The following is a 13,596-nucleotide window of genomic DNA, read 5'->3' as shown; positions in this document are numbered from 1 at the left end:
CACTTCTAGAGCCCGAGACACCACACCACAGACCACTGCTGTCTTTGCTGTCATTCTTCACAGAGAAACTAAGGACTGAAGTGTTGTGGACAGCAAGTTGTCTCCCCTGGCAATGACAAGGAGGAAGAATACCCCTCAGCATAGCAGAGACTGTAAGCTTGATTACGAGGCTAATACTCAAAAAATCTTTTGCAGTTCTGTGTCCTTTTCACAGCTGGTTCCACCTTTTATATTAAAGCACTGACTAGTCTGGATGTTCACAAGTTTCAGACCTCCGCTTCTCTTTGGAGTGTTTAGTGACTTGTGGGGAAATTCTCAAATAGCTGTGGAGGTGCCAGGCAGTGTCCTCTACTATGCCAAGCACTTCCTTGAGATGGCTGAGTGTTGCCAAGACAATACTAATTGGAAAGCCTTCGGCAAAGTACCGGCCTCGTAAAAGGTCAAACTTTCAGAGTGTAGGAAGCCAAATAAAGCTAAGGCTGAAGTAGACATGCTCTATTTACTTCCCAGGAAGCTCATGGTTTTCACAGCAGCTTGCAAAGATGATCTAACCATGGCCATGCTCTACTTTGCAAAGACCAAGCAAAGAGGCATTTTGCTTGTCCATCTGGCTATCTGCGTTATCATCTACGTAAAACAGAGTGTATGGCGACACAAAGCCATACAGAAGGCTTTTCCCACTCTTCTCTTCAATGACCCCATGCATAAAAAGTATTTCTAGCATTTTAAGAATAAAAAAGGTAGGTTGTAAATGCAGTCATTTAGTTCACTATGAAAAGGAACAGAAAAAGGTCTTCTGGATGGTATTCTGATGTCCTGGAGGCTATGAATATACTGTATTTCTAGTATTTTTTATCTGGAAAGTGGGCAGGTCCTTTCTACATTGTGCTCTGCTGATCTGGTCCCTGTGTTACAAACCAGGAATGGGACCTGTGATTAAATGCAAAACTGTGGGCATGGAGGGAGTCTTGGCATGTTTTTCAAAGTGCTCTGGCCTGGATGACCTTGGGACAAGTAATGCAGGGTATACCTCCATCTGGAGCTGGCCATAGTGTATACTGTGCTAGAAGGAGTGTGAGCGCAAAGGGAAATGTTCTTGCCTCGAAGTGTGGAAGCAGCATTTGAGTGCCAGAAGACATAAGTAACAGAGCTGTGCTGTCACAATACATCATGGAGACTTCCTGCACAATGCTTTCAATCCAAATCTAACTGTAGTCTCATTGAAAATGACCTGCTTAAAGAATAAGCTTGGAGTGGGCTCCATGCACTCTATGTCCCAAAAAACTTGTTGCCACAGTCAGTACTATTTTTTTTAGGTTTTATTTCTTGGCAGTTTCAGTGAAGAGACCGAAAACCCCACTGAGTCTCAACACAGAACCATACTGCCACCTTCCAAGTCAACTCAGGTGTTTGCTGTGATATTTGTGGCCCATCCAGTGATGCCAGCTGCAGTGCAACATCTGATCTGCAGAAAAAGACTACTGATGCCTGACTTCACTGGAAACTATCGTTCACTCTAACTGTCACCAGTCTACATCTAGATAAATGTTGAAGCCTCTGTGAGAAAGACTAGTACAAAAAAGAGAGTAAACTGCACCTCCATGCAATTTTCTTCCCAAATGCTTTATTGTGGACTGTCCGTGCTTTGCTTCATGTTGGGCACACTGTCAAATTTCACCACAAATGATGACAACATTGGAATACGTATTAGATCAAAAGTCCATCTGTCTTAGTATCCTGTCTCTAGCAACACCATATGTCTGGTGGGTAGTCTTAGAAAGTCTATGTAAGGAAGTTATGTAGTGATCCTTTGCTTCCTATGCTCTACTTGCTCTGGCAATCTATGCTTTTTCTTAAGCATAATTATGTGTTTGGAACTTTGTTCTTGATGACTCTTGACTCCTTTTATGAAGGATAAATCTTAATAGTGTTTTAATCCTTTATGTCTTTTGGGACTTCTATTTTCTTCTCACTGCTGCTTATCCACATGAGGAAAAGATTTGCTTGCAGCTATATGAATAGTGGATTAACAACACAAAATGCTGCCAAAAGCAGATAATGGAGTACATGCACTACCTTTGCTGCTAATCTACTGAGTCTGCTAAGGGTTACTTGCTTCAAAAGAAGATTAAAATCTTCAGGTTGGAAATGAGACTCTTCAGTTCTCACTGCTCCTTTCTTACCTTCTGTAGTCTTCTCCTGGGAAGATTCTGCGAAAAGATGGAAACTACAAATACCTGTGTCCCAACAGGATAGGTAAATGTCATAGTTTTCCTGTGAGTCTTGCCTTATTAGTTGTCTCTTTTTCGTTTCTCATGCTCTGTTTCTTTTGTGTTTCTTATATTTTTAGAGTCCTATATTGCAAGATTCATTTTGTTTTCTTTAAACCAATAACAGACTCCTAATGGCTAGGGCTTCAGAGAAATCATGAACTCTGAAAAATCAGCATGTGAAGAATCTCAATTTGAAGAATCAAGAATGGATTATATTTTTTTTTTTAACTGATGATTTGTGGGAGACAGTACTTGCTTTTTTGTAAGTAACAGCAAATATAAAAGCTATCTTATTGAGAAGAAACAGCTGTTGAAATTATGGGCATTTCTAGTATGTGGAGACTACACTTCTGTGTATATTCTACTGTGTTTTTTCATTCAAAGCTCTGTCAGCGTGAAAGGTGAATAACCATAGCAAAGCAGGTAATGGGCACTAGGAACTGTTGACACTTTTTATATCTGTAGTGTACCTAGAGATCTGCTGGTGATTCAAGTATGATTAAAAATAAATGAATGCAATAGCTGCAGATCCATCTCCAGACATGAGTTTTCTTGGCACTCCGCTTAGATAACCATACAAGGTCCCTCCAAAATCAGAAATATATGGCTGTAAGAAATTGAAAGAACAAGGTTTGTTTTGACCTAAGAGAGGCGTTCATGGGACAGTGAAGTCACAGCTTGACAATTCACTGAATGCTCACTCGTTTTTTTTCAGAGGGTCATTGCTCCTGAATATAATTGCTCCTAAGCCAGTAGGCTAACTCTGTACTCCCAACCAGCCTCTTCCATGCAGTGCACGGGAACTAAGCATTGCTGCCACATGTGGGACTCACCAGTGTTTAGCAAGTAAACAGCCCTTTGAACGTTAGCTTGCAAGGCCACCACAGTGAACTGAAAACTGTGCCAGCTGAGCAGCCAAGTGGGAGAAGTTGGGGGATGCCAACAGCCTGGGCAATGTAACAGTGTATATATGAATATATCAGTGGAGTAGTTAAAAGCCAATGTATTTCAGGGGTTAAAAAGCTATTTAGTGTTGCAAGTTAGTGGCTTTCCTAGAAGAGGTGAAGGCTCTTGCAGCGAATACTATCACTTTTTCAGCTCAAATACTGGAGATCAGGGTTTTCATATTAGTAAACTGAGTTTTATATCTGAAGCACTGGTATATACCATGAATGGGTGTACTACTTAGGTGTATCCCAAATTTTCAGAACCATCTCCTCAGTGAGAAAGCGGTTGCACATGAAGCTGTGAGAAACGTGGTGACCTCCCATTTGGATCTGTATAGTGGTGCAAACTCAAGAGATCATCACAAGAACCCCCAGAGGCTGAGCTCTTGTCGTCTTCAAACAGCACCCTGACTTCACAGGTTCAGGGCTGTGGAATGCCAAGACCAGAGGATCTTGCTACATGGGTCAGGGGCACATGAGTCAGGAAGATGACCCACCTCCTGTGAAGACAGAGCTCTTGGGAGGGAGGACTAGGAAATGCTGCTGGGAACTGCAGGATGAAGGTACAGGAGAAAGGCTAAAGAGCTTTGGAAATTAGTATGCTTTCGGGAATTGGGGTATTAATGCTGTCCCTGTGACCTCTAAGGACAGTATCTATTGTGGGATGCATGGGCTGTGCCACTGTTTCCAAGAACAAGCCTCACTGTTTAAGATGACATACAATGGATAAGAAAACAAACAAGGGGTAATGTTTTCTTACACTGTATAATAAAACAAGGGGTGATGTGAATGCCTCCAAGTGCTGAGGAGGTTGTTGGGTCACTTGCGCACTGAGCTAGAGAGGTCATGTAGTGTTAAGAAAACTCGAGAGTTCTCTATAGAACATGCAGCTTCTCTGACAGTGTCAGGAAAAGCTTTGGGACTACTCAGATTCTTCTGTACCTTGTATAGCACTGTGCTATGAGTCAACTGATGTTTGTGCTGCTTACTGCCAAAAGCAAACACTGCAGCTACCAGTTCCCTTGGCTTGGCACCTTACTTGTAGATCTTCTTGGTTTCTGTCTTCTGTTGTTAAAACATCTGCTGAGTGGGTAGTGGAGAACTTGTTTTATTTGGGAAGATGTTGAGAAGAATTTGGCATCTGCATACATCTATGGCTTGGGGTGCCAATTATGCATGAAAATACCAATGTGACAAAACCACAGAAGCAGAAACAGGAAAATACAATCCTGAATGTCAGGGATTTTGCATTACTTGGCACATTCCAGTTTATGTAATACAGTGCCATTGCATTCAGTGCCATCAGATAGGGTGAGAACACCTAGGCTCAGACTTGAAAAGACTCAGGCATAGAAATATCCTATGCGAGTTGGGAATTAAAACAGAAAATGTATGAGATGCTTCCAGCAGTTAACCTTGACATACTCCAAAGTTCAGCTGTTGAGTTTTGAGGTCGTTCTAGCATGTTCTGGCTTCTGTATGACCTTTCACTGCTTCAAAGCTAGATTTGGCTGAAAGACTTTTCCTCCCTTGGTGCCCTGGTTGTTTTGCCTAATATAATTTTGAGGTTTGCATCACACTTGGTTGTCATGTATTTTTTGTAGTGTGTAAGAAGCCCAGGTGTTCAGAATATAAATACAATGAAAAGGTGGTCTCTGCTCCAAAAAAGCAGGCAATACAGTATTGCCTTTTGGTCCTGTGGAGTTTGAGCTTTCTGGGAGCTGTGAAGAGGCAAAGAAGGTCTAAACAGAGCAACTGTTGGGAAGTGAAATTATGGCTACTTTCTATAAGTAATTAAGTGACTGAAATCTAGGAAATTCTCTCCCAGTTCTTGACTGATGTGGTGCACTAACTGCCTCACTGAATCTGATTCAGAACTATTCTGTGCATCTTGATAGCTGGCTGGAGGAAAAATGCTTCAGGAACTCAATTTCTAATCAGCATCTCAAATCATTAAAATGATTTCATCATTTGTTTAGTTAGCCTCTCCTTTCCAAAATTGAACTCCATTATTTACTATGTGAGGGAAATGAGAAAAGGGCAACCCTGTATACAGTGGAGTGCAGTGCCAGTGATTGCACCTTCCAGCGACAGATGCAGAGTTAACATGGGTTCAGCTTTCACCACCATCTACGATACCGCTTTTTAATTTCAATTGGGTACAGAAAGTGGGAACATGGCTGAAAACACTTTCATAACTTTTACAGCAAGTTCTGAGTAAAAATTATTGTGAAAGGGTTTCGGTAGCTCTGCCCCATAATAGCGCTGGTTGCCTGGTATAACACCAACTGTAGTGTTTAATGGACATCATGTATATCAGCAGAATTGCTGTTAGTGCCAGCACAATCTTTGCCAGTGAACTGCTGCAGAATCTTGAAAAACTGTTCAGTTTCAATTGCTAATCACTGGAGAGAGGTAGTATCAAATGGTCTGCTCTGCTGTGAAGAACTGACATGCTTTTAGAGATCTGCTGTTTCGCAATGAGTCTTCTGTCTTTGGCATATAAAGCATTAGCATTTTATCTTGCCTTATCTAACAAATACATTTAACTGGTCATCTATCTGCTAATAGATTTCTTATTACCTATTGATAAAAGAAGTGCAATTGGTACTCCTAAGCAAAGTTTCAGGGGAAAAAAGAACAAAACAAATGAAATTTTTAAAAAGCCAAACAATGTAGAACTCTGTCCATGGGCTTTTCCCTACTGGGGAAAACTAACTGGTGAATACTTATGGGGTGCAGAGGGAGATGAAAGAGAAGACAATTATTCACAGTGAACCACATGAATTTAAAATTTTAGCAGATGAAAATTCACAGCTGAACTTCTGGAAGTGGAGGCTTTGTTCAGACACTGTCCCATGTGTTCAGACTTGGGAAGTGGAGATGTTCCCAGGGCCTCCAGGAGATGGTGTATGCAGAATACATTTGAAAGCTCACTTTCCTGTCTCTATTGCAAAGTCTCAGTGGAGCTGATTCTTGGCTTGCCAGGATAATGTCAGATTTTGTTAAAATCATGTCACTTTGAATCCAAGTCAGGTCATTAGTTGGCATAAATCTTTACAGCTGCATTGAAGTCAATAAGCAGTTTCAATGTAGAAACAAATGCACAGTCCAGTATTGACAGTTTATTTTGCTGCACTGCAACAAGAGCATACATGAAAAGAAATTGTGACTTATGTATCTGTTTAAAAATACAAACCCTCTGTATTGATGCTCTCTGTATGAGTGCTAATAATTAATTACAGGATCTCCTCTACTCCTGTCTGTCCTGTCTGCAGAAGCTGTACAGCTAAGGAATGAGACTGGGGACTCTAGTCTGTGATAGGGAGGTTAATTTCCAAAGATTGCCCTGCTGATTGAGTTGCTGAGCAATGTTTTAGTGCAAAAAGCTCTTAAGAACAGAACTCTAGTGAATATTAACTCAAAGGTGTGTTTAACCCTGTTTCTTAATAGCACTTAAAGAGTTCTCTGGACAGAGGGATCTTTGAGCTGGGAATTATTCCAGGAGAACCCAGAACTGTAAAATAGTGAGTGTAAGTTATTGTATGAAAAATTGACAGACTGAGGAAAAAAAAGGATGTAATTCCCAACAGACAATAGATCACTGTTTTCAGTTGTATTTCAGCAGCATAAAGCAGCTGTAAAAATGCTCCAGACTGAGTCACTTCATCGACCATGTTCTTCTGCTTCCTACCTATAAAATAGGGCTAATGCTGCTCTAAGGCAGATGAAATCCTTTTCAAAGTAGAATCAAGGGAAGGAGAGCTGTTTGGCCGAACGCATGTTCAAACTACCAAAGAAACATGGGAGACTGCTCATTAAATAATCCATCTTGTCCTTCCATCCCAAGTCTCAGGTCTGTGGATGAAAAGCTATCACAGTTCTCTACAAGCAGCTGAGGGCTGGAGGGGAAACCTAATGTGAAGTGTTGGTAGCTTTCTCACCTTCAAGGTAATCATCTTTCAGCCTCTTTTCTTAGAAATTTCTCCTGCTCCCACTGTTGCTGGTTGATTAGGACAACACTGTCAGTCCTCCTGCCCCTGCCCATATGGTAACTGTCCCCCAGATACCAGGGCTGAACACAATCCCCTATGGTGACATTTTCTAAATGTGCAAAGAAAGGCCAGTGCTCTGTGACTTCCAGGAAAGGAACAGACAATGGTTTCCTGTTGCAAATGAGTCACCAGTTACCAGGACGAAGAGGTTTCCAACTGCAGATCGTGGAACTGTCTATCAGTGCAGTCCTGATTTATTAAATATCTTATCTTCTATTGGTTTTTAGTTCAAAAGCATCAAATGAAGGTAAATCAGAAAGAGTCCTTTGTTACTGACAGATCCAACACTGGAACTACATGTTTTTTTTTCTCCTTCTTGGAATCAGTTTGGAACAGTGAGGCATGTGTTAAACACGGAGTGTAAAAGAAAAATGATGGGCTCATTCGTACACCTTGACCTCTTGCACAGTGAAATACAGACAACAACATTTGCCTTTACCTGGTATTCAGCCAAATCTTATTGTACTCAATGAAAACTACTTTTTTTCTTGAGGGCTTGACCCCTTGGCATCCCTGAAATCCAGGGGATCAGTGTGGGAGCTGACTGAGGATTTCTGTCACTAGGAAGGTAAGCCAGACTAGTATCCAGGTCTCTGTTTATAGATCACAATGGCTGTGACTTTTGTGAACAATAATAAATATCCTCAAAGCTGCTAAGTCAGCTGTATGATTATCTTCCATCTGCCAGGCAATAAGATAACCTTATGCATCTTCACTGTTCTCTGCTCCTCTTTGCCAGTTACTTCAGTGACATCTTCTCATATTTCTCTGTTTGCATTATTTCTTGAATGGGTCTGAGCCCCACCTAAGATGCAGTTGCTATTTCTGCTGGTGGGGTCACTTTTTTTTTTTTAAAACAATGTGACATATAGGTATACTGCATGTTGAGGATAAGAAACTGATGTGAATATATCTGAGAAAATGCTAAAACACATTAATTCCTTCTGATGCTGAAAAAACAACCTTCATGACCCGCACCAGATGGAGTGAACACAGCAGGACTTCCTCCCTTCCATCCCTACCCCTACATTCTTTGGATCAAACAATGAGCGTGCTGAGGTAAAGAGTGGACAAGACAGCAGGTGACAGTACAAGGCATTCTATGTAGGTGAAGACCTGGAGCAGTAGGGGTTAATACACAAGGATACCAAAAAGATCATTGTTGGCAAGAACGCATAAAAAAGCAGGTCTTGATGGGAAAGGAAACTTGGTTTGGAGAACACTGCAGTGCATTGTCTGAGAAGCTGAATATCAGAATGATAAATATCCAAACTAGACAGATTCTGAGCCTTCCAAAGCTGTAACTTTACAAGAAAGCTTTAACGAGGTGATGGGGAAGCTAAACAAGTCAAGTGTTCACCATAAATTGCACAGGAAAGCTCAAGAAGCCAAGATTTCACCTCCATAAATTGTAGGTGTCTTTCATTGCCATATGAGATTGCTCTGCAACGCCTGTTCTTTATTCTGACCGGAGATTCATGCTTAATTTCTCCTTTGTCTGAGATTCCTTCCCTTTGGTCTATGTGACACTTAAAGTCCTCTTGAGTTCAAATCCTTTGCTGACTCATTAATACTCAGAAAAGCACCATGTATTAATTAGCAGGCTGTGATGTTGTGAGTCATGACCTTCCTGTGTCCAGTGACTTCCTGTACAGAAACATGACCTACAGATTTTGCAGCCAACTTCTTTTAATCCTGCAGTCCTGTACAAATACTAAACCCCATGGGAGCAGTAAGATTTCTGTTAACTCCACTCAGTTTGTTGCTTGTTTTTTTTGCTATACAATCTAAGGCATATAATGCAAATTTAAATATATGCTATTTCATTATATATTTAATACACTGCAGTGCAAATGGTACTTCTTATAATGATCCATCTTAGGTTGCTGCCATGAAAGACCATGGCAGTCTTTAAGAGCATTTTCTTCAGTGTAATTCTTACAAGACTTCCTTTTATCAAAAAGAAAATTTATCAATAAACACATAACAGTTATGGCCTCACTCTAAAGCTTGCTGAACTTGAGGGAATATACAATTAAATGTGGGGGTATTTGAATCATGCCTCTAATGATGAAAAAGGCCTATATCATGGCTGGATCTTTCCTCTTCTATGGTTTGGTATTGCTAAAGCTCATCTGCCAACTTGCCAACTGGTATTTCTCTGCTGATTTAATATATGTAACAGGGAGCTTTTAACTGATATAATAATGTCCATAAGGCCTCTAAATTAACTGAGATTTTCATACATCAGAAACGAGAGCTTGCACTCTCACATTTTGTATTTTAAATCTAGAAACAAAAATCTGGGTTATTGTGCATATTGAATTCCTGAGTAAAAAAATCCCAGAAATATCTTGTCTGGATTACTCAAAGTGCTTAGTTTTGTAATAAAAAGATGAACAGCTTGTAAGAGCAAGCATTCAGACAAGGGATTGGAAGAGAAGCAGATTTCTGAGGACTAATCCCGAAGCACACCAAAGCTGTTGAAAGGACTTGTTGGATGGGACTTGTCAGAGCAATTGTGTCTGCAGTGTATTCCTTGGGGCATCTACGTTTTTTGTGGGATATCAGTGCTGGCCATGCTAGTATACCATCATGCATGATGGAGAGAAGCAGGCACTTTCAGGGAATGGTTTGAGTGATCTCACCCTGAAGTGTCTTCAACAGCAGCCCAATGTGCCTACCTCTCCCAGATAACTGTAGAAGTATAATAGACTGAGTAAATAATTTGTAACGTCTCCACTGCAGATATGTAAAGTTAGGTGAGACAGCGCAATTAAATTGCTGATGGTGGGATTCACAGGTGTACCCCTTTTGTTAAATAAATCTCAATAGCTTTGATATTTTCTGTCAAAATATAATGTGGAAAAGAACTCTGCTATTGTCAAAGGGTGTTTTGAAGGTAAAGTGATCCAGAGAAGTAAAACTATAACCGTAGTAAATTAACAGGCATAGCTACTCAAGTGTATCCTAAAGATGACAAAGAAAAGCTGACAGCTGTCACAGAAGTGACAATGGTCAGACAGCACTGAAAAGCTCATTATATTGTTGAAAGAATGACGCTTTAGCAGAAAGGCCAGGGGTTGGACCATCTTATGGAAAATCTGTCCAGCTCCTCAGCTTCTGCTGTATTATGTTTTCCAGTTGGCATGTTTGAAATGTTTCTTCTATCCTCTGGTTGCCTGCAATTATTTTGTCTAAAATAAGCTGAGCTACTCAACACACTCCTGACTTTACGGTACACCTCCAACATATGCTCTTGCATTAGAAGCCTGAAATCCATCCCTGCTTCAAGTCCCCTTGCCACTAAAAAAACCCACTCTCTGGGCAGATCCTGTAATACAGGACTCTGTTTTGGGATTTCATAATGAAGAATTTTACTGGATCTGGCCTTAGTTGCAGGCTCGCTGACCAAAGAAAGGCACTGACACTGCTATGTACTTACAGATAATTTCTTCCTTTCCCTGTCTGTGGCACGGAGACCTTGATTACTCATATGCAGACAGTACCACTTAATGGAAACCATACTGGAAACTGAAACATAAAATATCTGGATTTGTCACAAGACTGGCTAAAGGAGACAACAACCAGAAAGATACAGGCTTCTGAAGCAGAATGGTAAAAAATTCTCTTTTTTGTACCCAGAGCCCCTCACTTATCAGTGTGCCCCTTCTTTGCCCACTCTCTGCCTGCAAGGCTGCGTACTCAGCTTGCTGCTGTAGATCTGTAATGCAATTACCACCTGTCAATCAGAAAAAAAGATGACAGTGGCCAGATGTCCTAGACATATCTGTCCCCATCTGCACACCCATGTGCTGCTCTAGCACCAGCTCTATTTTAAGGAGTTACCTACTGCAACCTAGTCTTGCCACTGTGAAAATGTGCATTTGCCCCAGTGAAGGATAGAAACTTTGGGTGGTGGCTTTTTCAATTATAGCCAAGTGGCTACAGAGCTATACAATAAACAAAGTTGATAAGTAGGTTTGGAAGAGGTCGGGAATAAAACCAGATGTCTCCAGGTCATTACTGGTAGGTAGGATAAACGATGAGACCAGCCCAAACGCAGGCTGCTAGTTTCCAAAACTGTAGGCTGAATAAAAGAAATCAACATGCACAACAGTGTACCTGGTCTGCCAAGCATTCTGACAAAAAGTGTTTGTCTTGTCTCATTGGCCATTTCTCCTTTCAGCAGCATGATGGTGTTTCTCTATTCCCTTACTTCTCCTTCTACATCATTAGCACATTTAAAGGTCCAATGGAGATATGTCTACTTCTGTATTCCACTTTACCTTGTAATTAGTGGTTGTACTGCAACTAATTTCTTTTCATTTCTGATGAAAATGTTGTATCTTAGAGACTTTGTTAACACAGAAGGACCATCTTTCCTTTGCTGAGCTGCAACAAACAATTGCTAAAACACTACTGCTTGGTCAATTAAATATTACTGTTGTAAACTTGAATTTTTGTAGAAAGGCAGATGCTATTTATTCAGGCAATATCTAACCTTTTTTTTAAGCAGAAGAGGGAGCATAGATATTCCTGGCAATACTGACTTTAGGTACCAGGCTTCCAATCTTGAAAAACACCTTTTCATTTTTCCCAATTTGCCTTCCTTCCTGACTGTTTGCAATGGTAATTGGACAATATCAATTGCCAATCAGATGCAATTTGCTGTTTGTGGCTGACAACCTGAAGAAATTGTATGTCTTACATCACCTCAAGAAGTTTGCTCCTCTATTTTGTGCTTTTTTAAAGAAAAATACATTTCAAAAGAACAGTACAAGGCCATATGTATCCTCAGAGGAGCAGGAGAATGTTTAGAAGTATATTAAAACTAATAAATTGTTTCTGCATTGTGCTGCTTGCTTTTTGAAATGAATCTCCACCACTGAAAAGAAAGAGCTAAGCAGATCTTTAAAAAAAAAGTACAATCTTTAAGTCACGTAAAAAATGCTCTAAGTAATAGCTAAAAAGTGGTGCTTGTACCTCTGCAACTATTGTGCCCCAAACATTTCCTAAACCTAAGCTTTAAGTCTTAGAGAGAACTCTGAATGGACACAGCTTAGGCTTTGTGTGAGAAAAGGTTAAACCCGTACATTTTTTATTATAACTACTCTTACAGACTAAAACTTTGGAGGCAAATGCGTGAATTAAATATATGAAACTATTTTGTAGTTCATGTAATGGCAGGAAATCCTCTTCCATAAAATCTACCTTGTCTTATTCCCACATGGGAAACTGGTAGCTACTCAGAAGCTTAGATCTAGTCCATGAGGCAGAGAAGTACCTGTCCAGGAAAGGCCAGTAATGCCACTGATTTAATGGGATCATTGAAGTTACTAATGGTGAGTCATCAGTGTTTCTGTTTGGGACTAAGACCTGTGTTTGTAGCACCCGATATGCTTCAATACTCTGCACTCAATTTTGTAACCCAAAAGGCAAGCTTTACAGCGCAGTTTTAGAATAATTTAATTTTCTTGCAATTGCAGAAATTTCCCAGTACCTGTCTTAGGAATTTTATGTGTGGTCACAATAATGATCCAGAAAAATAGGATGTGATCTGATGCAATTTGATTTGATGGATTAGATGATGCCCATGCAAAGAGTAGAGGACTAACCTCATTTTCAAGCCAATATTACGGCTCACACAACAATAACTATAACAGAAATATTGCTCGAGCTGGGGAAATTCAGCCAAAAGCTCTCATTTGCTTGTTCAGAATGCTTTAAATGAAACAAATACAAGATTCCTGGACTTTTGCAGCTTAAATTGATGAAGCTATTGATGTAGTATTTATGATATTTTTTCTGGGAGGGGAAGGGCAGATTATTATTAGCAATTTGCTTTAAGCCATAAATAAATTTTAGAGTGTCTCAGGCCAACCATAAAAATTATTGTTCTTTGTTTAAAATATTTTTGGTAGAAACAATCTAGATAACATTGGAGGAAGTGAGTCAGGAGTCATACTCACAAAGTCGAAACTGTATGGTCATTAGTCTGAATGGAAGGTTTTACTGACATAACAGATGGAGCTTGTTCTTCGCTGTCTGGAGGATCATATGTAACCTTTATTTACACAATTTATGAGAGCAAAATAAATGTTCAGTTCTTGAGTTCTTAAAATTACTTTTTCCAGTGGCACAATGTTGTATCAATTCAGTCATGCGAAACAAATGAATGGTGGATGGTTTCAAAGCTACGTACTAGCAGTTAGGTCATGAGTATAAAATTGTGGACAATACAATCACACCTTTACTGAAGAAGGTGCCAAACAAACAAGGGAAATTTTTTGTTGACACCTTGTCCCCTACAGTGACTGT

At 40.1% G+C, this 13,596-nt stretch overlaps 1 protein-coding gene across 1 annotated transcript in view; it reads right to left on the bottom strand.

The window, feature by feature from the left end:
- Nucleotides 1–13,596, bottom strand: part of GRIN3A (glutamate ionotropic receptor NMDA type subunit 3A) — a 191,908-nt gene that overhangs the window by 21,252 nt on the left and 157,060 nt on the right. The gene's annotated exons all lie outside the window — the stretch shown is intronic.

The sequence above is a fragment of the Tyto alba genome, unplaced genomic scaffold, assembly GCF_018691265.1.
Source record: "Tyto alba isolate M040663 unplaced genomic scaffold, T.alba_DEE_v4.0 Super-Scaffold_13, whole genome shotgun sequence".
NCBI classification, from domain to species: Eukaryota; Metazoa; Chordata; class Aves; order Strigiformes; family Tytonidae; genus Tyto; species Tyto alba.
This window is presented reverse-complemented; position numbering and strand designations above follow the sequence as displayed.